Below are 6,166 nucleotides of genomic sequence, written 5' to 3' on the forward strand. Positions count from 1 at the left end.
CGATTAGGCCAAATGGGGACAAGTAAGTTAATTTACTCTTATTTAACCTTTTGCCTTCGCGTTTTCTCAAATATCTAATGTTTTGGCTTTAATTTGTCATACTGTAGGGGTTGGATTGTTGCCAAGGGTGTCCGCAAGCCCAACAGCGTCCTTGGTGTTCTTTGCCGTCAAAACTTCCCATGGTTTGTTACGTTGCCCGGTCGGGAGCGAGAGGTAGGAATGACCTAGGAGCACTACTTGGGTGCCCCGGCCCCGCCGGAGGAGGAGATCGACGGTGTTTTGTGTGACACGAGGGCGGACATGGTGATCCGAAAGTTCTGGGTAATTTCTCTTTCACACAATTATAAATCAACCATAGCTATTTATTGTACTAATCGGTGTTGTCTCGTTTGCAGACCTACTACAGGTGTGAGGAGGGATACGAGGAGGACGCGAGAAAGGTTATCGAAACCGAATGTCGCCGCCTACTTCAAAACTTTCGGCACGAGGCTCGGGTGCAGGCTGTTCGAGACTACTATGCCACGCGGCATATTAGGCTTGACAAGGCGAAGTGCCGTGATGCTAAGATGGAGAAGGAGCATTACATGAAGGTAATTACATATTATTAAGGCTTTGTAGTTAGTTTCCTTGATTTGGTTCTTACGCGCTCAAATTTCTCTTTATTAACTTAGGTGCCCCCGAGATGGTGTGTGGATAAGATGGATTGTTGGGAGGCCTTGGTGGATCAGTGGTGCTCCGAAACGTGGGAGGCCAGCCACAACAACGCCAAGGAGAGGCGTGGCAAAATGGTTGGCGTGCCACACCATCAAGGGAGCGTCAACTTAATCCAATTTGGCGAGAACTGGGTATGTGGTTTGCTTCATGCCTCATGCAATTCATTCTGAATGCTATCTTGAGCCCTTTACCAATACAATTTTCCTCTCTCTCTCTCTTTTAGGCGCGTCACAATAATACGGAGGCGCCACAGATGTACGACCTGTATGCGATGGCCCATACTCCCTCGTACAAGAAGGTCAAATCATTCTCTGAGTCTGACCTCGAGCATCCAGAAAACTTCACCAACATCTCCTCCCACGACAAGCTCGTGAGGTACAGAGATCACGGGAAGGCGAGGAAAGGGGAGGACTTTAACCCGAGCGAGGGGCCTGTTGATCCAGAGCTGGTGATGATAGCTGGCAACGGGAGGCCCCATGGCTCGATCGCCATTGGATACGGAATTATACGTTGTCCTAGCTCTCTCCGGCAGATAAAGGCACGCCAAACGAGCTCTTGTCCGGAGATAACACGTCGTCCACGGCCAGTTGAGCTCGCCATCGAGGTTAGTTTAATGGACTCAACTATCTTTCCGCATTATATTGTGCATTGGAACCAATATGATTACATTGCTAACAATGAGTGGTGTTGTAGGCTGCTATTCAGAAAGAGAGAGAGGCAATGCAGGCGGCTATGGCGGAGAAGGATAAGGAAATTAGGGAGCTGGAGGAGAGGACGACTGCATTGGTGGAGGCGGAGAGGGCACGGAATGATGCGTCTACCAGGGCCATATACGAGCTCTTCGTGGTAAGTTTCTTCTTCATGTTATTTCAAATCTTGCATTTGAATGTCCGTTTCATTAATAAATAAAAAGATTGACTTGCCGAAACCAAATGTACAGTCTATGTGCGAGAAGAACGGCCAAGTCCCTCCGCCGATGCCAGTCATTAACGTGGCGAGGAGGGTGAGTTTCATTTCAGTGGAGTGATCTTAAGAGTGTCCTCATGCTAACTACACATTGCAAACGATGTTTGGTGGAGAATATGTCCTGAAACACATCGCACGACCCTTCTACAGACGAGCCTTCTCCAGGGCAGCCTTCTCCAGGTGAAACAAGCCAGAGCCACCGTGCTTGACCCTAACTTAGGTATGTTATTTCTAGTGTTTTAATAAAAGATAGCTAGATGACATAATTAGCTTAGTTAGCTCCAAAATGACCTATTTAATAAAAAATGATCTATACTTAGCTAATTATCCTCGAAATGACATAATTAGCTCCAAAAAGGCATTCTTAGCCAATTTAGCCCGAAGAAGGGGACAAGAGGAGAAGAAAGAGGAAAAATGAAAGGAAGGAAGAAGAAGAAGAGGAGAAGAAGAAGAAGGAGAGGGAGGAGGATAAGAAGAAGGAGAAGGAGGAGAAGAGGGAGAAGGAGCTCCTCCTTCTCCTTCTTCTTCCTCCTTCTTCCTCCTTCTCCTTCTCCTTCTTCTTTTCTTCTTCTTCTCCTCTCCTTCTCCTCCTCCTCCTCCCCCTTCTTCTTTTACTTCTTCTTCTCTTTCTCTTCTTCTACGTAGCTTAGACTCATCCAAGAAAGCCTAAATTGGCTAATTATCCATCTAAATGACATAATTAGCTTAGTTAGCTCCAAAATGACTTATTTAATAAAAAATGACCTATACTTAGCCAATTATCCTCGAAATGACATAATTAGCTCCAAAAATGCATTCTTAGCCAATTTAGCCCGAAGAAGGGGACAAGAGGAGAAGAAAGAGGAAAAATGAAAGGAAGGAAGAAGAAGAAGAGGAGAAGAAGAAGAAGGAGAGGGAGGAGGATAAGAAGAAGGAGAAGAAGGAGGAGAAGAAGGAGAAGGAGCTCCTCCTTCTCCTTCTTCTTCCAACTTCTTCCTCCTTCTCCTTCTCCTTCTTCATTTCTTCTTCTTCTCCTCTCCTTCTCCTTCTTCTCCTCCTCCTCCTCCTTCTTTTACTTCTTCTTCTCTTTCTCTTCTTCTACGTAGCTTAGACTCATCCAAGAAAACCTAAATTGGCTAATTATCCATCTAAATGACATAATTAGCTTAGTTAGCTCCAAAATGACCTATTTAATAAAAAATGACCTATACTTAGCTAATTATCCTCGAAATGACATAATTAGCTCCCAAAAGGCATTCTTAGGCAATTTAGCCCGAAAAAGGGGACAAGAGGAGAAGAAAGAGGAAAAATGAAAGGAAGGAAGAAGAAGAAGAGGGAAGAAGAAGAAGGAGAGGAAGGAGGATAAGAAGAAGGAGAAGGAGGAGGAGAAGAAGGAGAAGGAGCTCCTCCTTCTCCTTCTTCTTCCTCCTTCTTCGTCCTTCTCCTTCTCCTTCTTCTTTTCTTCTTCTTCTCTTCTTCCTTCTCCTTCTCCTCCTCCTCCTCCTCCTGCTTTTACTGATTCTTCTCTTTCACTTCTTCTACCTAGCTTAGACTCATCCAAGAAAGCCTAAATTGACTAATTATCCATCTAAATGACATAATTAGCTTAGTTAGCTCCAAAATGACCTATTTAATAAAAAATGACCTATACTTAGCTAATTATCCTCGAATGACATAATTAGCTCCAAAAAGGCATTCTTAGCCAATTTAGCCCGAAGAAGGGGACAAGAGGAGAAGAAAGAGGAAAAATGAAAGGAAGGAAGAACAAGAAGAGGAGAAGAAGGAGAGGGAGGACGATAAGAAGAAGGAGAAGAAGGAGGAGAAGAAGGAGAAGGAGCTCCTCCTTCTCCTTCTTCTTCCTCCTTCTTCCTCCTTCTCCTTCTCCTTCTTCTTTTCTTCTTCTTCTCCTCTTCCTTCTCCTTCTCCTCCTCCTCCTCCTCCTCCTTCTTTTACTTCTTCTTCTCTTTCTCTTCTTCTACGTAGCTTAGACTCATCCAAGAAAGCCTGAATTGGCTAATTATCCATCTAAATGACATAATTAGCTTAGTTAGCTCCAAAATGACCTACTTAATAAAAAATGACCTATACTTAGCTAATTATCCTCGAAATGACATAATTAGCTCCAAAAAGGCATTCTTAGCCAATTTAGCCCGAAGAAGGGGACAAGAGGAGAAGAAAGAGGAAAATGAAAGGAAGGAAGAAGAAGAAGAGGAGAAAAAGAAGAAGGAGAGGGAGGAGGATAAGAAGAAGGAGAAGAAGGAGGAGAAGAAGGAGAAGGAGCTCCTCCTTCTCCTTCTTCTTCCTCCTTCTTCCTCCTTCTCCTTCTCCTTCTTCTTTTCTTCTTCTTCTCCTCTCCTTCTCCTTCTTCTTCTCCTCCTCCTCCTCCTCCTTCTTTTACTTTTTCTTCTCTTTCTCTTCTTCTACGTAGCTTAGACTCATCCAAGAAAGGCTAAATTGGCTAATTATCCATCTAAATGACATAATTAGCTTAGTTAGCTCCAAAATGACTTATTTAATAAAAAATGACCTATACTTAGCTAATTATCCTCGAAATGACATAATTAGCTCCAAAAAGGCATTCTTAGCCAATTTAGCCCGAAGAAGAGGACAAGAGGAGAAGAAAGAGGAAAAATGAAAGGAAGGAAGAAGAAGAAGAGGAGAAGAAGAAGAAGGAGAGGGAGGAGGATAAGAAGAAGGAGAAGAAGGAGGAGAAGAAGGAGAAGGAGCTCCTCCTCCTCCTCCTCCTTCTTCCTCCTTCTTCCTCCTTCTCCTTCTCTTTCTTCTTTTCTTCTTCTTCTCCTCTTCCTTCTCCTTCTCCTCCTCCTCCTCCTTCTTTTACTTGTTCTCTTTCTCTTCTTCTACGTAGCTTAGACTCATCCAAGAAAGGCTAAATTGGCTAATTATCCATTTAAATGACATAATTAGCTTAGTTAGCTCCAAAATGACCTATTTAATAAAAAGTGACCTATACTTAGCTAATTATCCTCGAAATGACATAATTAGCTCCAAAAAGGCATCCTTAGCCTATTTAGCCCGAAGAAGGGGACAAGAGGAGAAGAAAGAGGAAAGATGAAAGGAAGGAAGAACAAGAAGAGGAGAGGAAGAAGAAGGAGAGGGAGGAGGATAAGAAGAAGGAGAAGAAGGAGGAGAAGAAGGAGAAGGAGCTCCTCCTTCTCCTTCTTCTTCCTCCTTCTTCCTCCTCCTTCTCCTTCTTCTTTTCTTCTTCTTCTCCTCTTCCTTCTCCTTCTCCTCCTCCTCCTCCTCCTCCACCTCCTTCTTTTACTTCTTCTTCTCTTTCTCTTCTTCTACGTAGCTTAGACTCATCCAAGAAAGCCAAAATTGGCTAATTATCCATCTAAATGACATAATTAGCTTAGTTAGCTCCAAAATGACCTATTTAGTAAAAAATGACCTATACTTAGCTAATTATCCTCGAAATGACATAATTAGCTCCAAAAAGGTATTCTTAGCCAACTTAGTCCGAAGAAGGGGACAAGAGGAGAAGAAAGAGGAAAAATGAAAGGAAGGAAGAAGAAGAAGAGGAGAAGAAGAAGAAGGAGAGGGAGGAGGATAAGATGAAGGAGAAGAAGGAGGAGACGAAGGAGAAGGAGCTCCTCCTTCTCCTTCTTCTTCCAACTTCTTCCTCCTTCTCCTTCTCCTTCTTCTTTTCTTCTTCTTCTCCTCTCCTTCTCCTTCTCCTCCTCCTCCTCCTCCTCCTCCTTCTTTTACTTCTTCTTCTCTTTCTCTTCTTCTACGTCGCTTAGACTCATCCAAGAAAGGCTAAATTGGCTAATTTTCCATCTAAATGAAATAATTAGCTTAGTTAGCTCCAAAATGACCTATTTAATAAAAAATGACCTATACTTAGCTAATTATCCTCGAAATGAAATAATTAGCTCCAAAAAGGCATTCCTAGCCAATTTAGCCCGCAGAGGGGGACAAGAGGAGAAGAAAGAGGAAAAATTAAAGGAAGGAAGAAGAAGAAGAGGAAAAGAAGAAGAAGGAGAGGGAGGAGGATAAGAAGAAGGAGAAGAAGGAGGAGAAGAAGGAGAAGGAGCTCCTCCTTCTCCTTCTTCTTCCTCCTTCTTCCTCCTTCTCCTTCTCCTTCTTCTTTTCTTCTTCTTCTCCTCTTACTTCTCCTTCTCCTCCTCCTCCTCCTCTTCCTCCTTCTTTTACTTCTTCTTCTCTTTCTCTTCTTCTACGTAGCTTAGACTCATCCAAGAAAGCCTGGATTGGCTAATTATCCATCTAAATGACATAATTAGCTTAGTTAGCTCCAAAATGACCTATTTAATAAAAAATGACCTATACTTGGCTAATTATCCATCTAAATGACATAATTAGCTTAGTTAGCTCCAAAATGACCTATTTAATAAAAAATGACCTATACTTTGCTAATTATCCTCGAAATGACATAATTAGCTCCCAAAAGGCATTCTTAGGCAATTTAGCCCGAAAAAGGGGACAAGAGGAGAAGAAAGAGGAAAAATGAAAGGAAGGAAGAAGA

Source organism: Hordeum vulgare, chromosome 6H (genome assembly GCF_904849725.1).
Source record: "Hordeum vulgare subsp. vulgare chromosome 6H, MorexV3_pseudomolecules_assembly, whole genome shotgun sequence".
Taxonomy (NCBI): Eukaryota; Viridiplantae; Streptophyta; class Magnoliopsida; order Poales; family Poaceae; genus Hordeum; species Hordeum vulgare.